Source organism: Crocuta crocuta, unplaced genomic scaffold (assembly GCF_008692635.1).
Source record: "Crocuta crocuta isolate KB4526 unplaced genomic scaffold, BGI_CrCroc_1.0 scaffold312, whole genome shotgun sequence".
Lineage (NCBI taxonomy): Eukaryota > Metazoa > Chordata > Mammalia > Carnivora > Hyaenidae > Crocuta > Crocuta crocuta.
The window spans coordinates 341,345-341,546 of NW_027527378.1; the positions used below are offsets into that span (position 1 = coordinate 341,345).

At 33.2% G+C, this 202-nt stretch overlaps 1 protein-coding gene across 1 annotated transcript in view; it reads left to right on the plus strand.

Moving 5' to 3' along the window:
- CDKL5 (cyclin dependent kinase like 5) overlaps positions 1-202 on the plus strand; it is a 104,177-nt gene that overhangs the window by 81,923 nt on the left and 22,052 nt on the right. The window lies entirely within an intron of this gene.

A 202-nucleotide genomic window follows, 5' to 3' on the forward strand; every position in this document is an offset into this window, starting at 1 on the left:
ATAGAAGAATTCGTGTTGACCGATGCCCTTACTTACCCCAGAAATTTTTTGCCTAAACTGAGCGTGGGGTTTATTGTAATCCAAGAGTATCCCTTTGAAGGGTTAGCAGATGAACTAACTGTATGTCTTAAATTGTTTTCTAAACTCCCATATTTGATAGGATTTGTAACATTTATTTATAATTAATATTGTACTTCTCTAA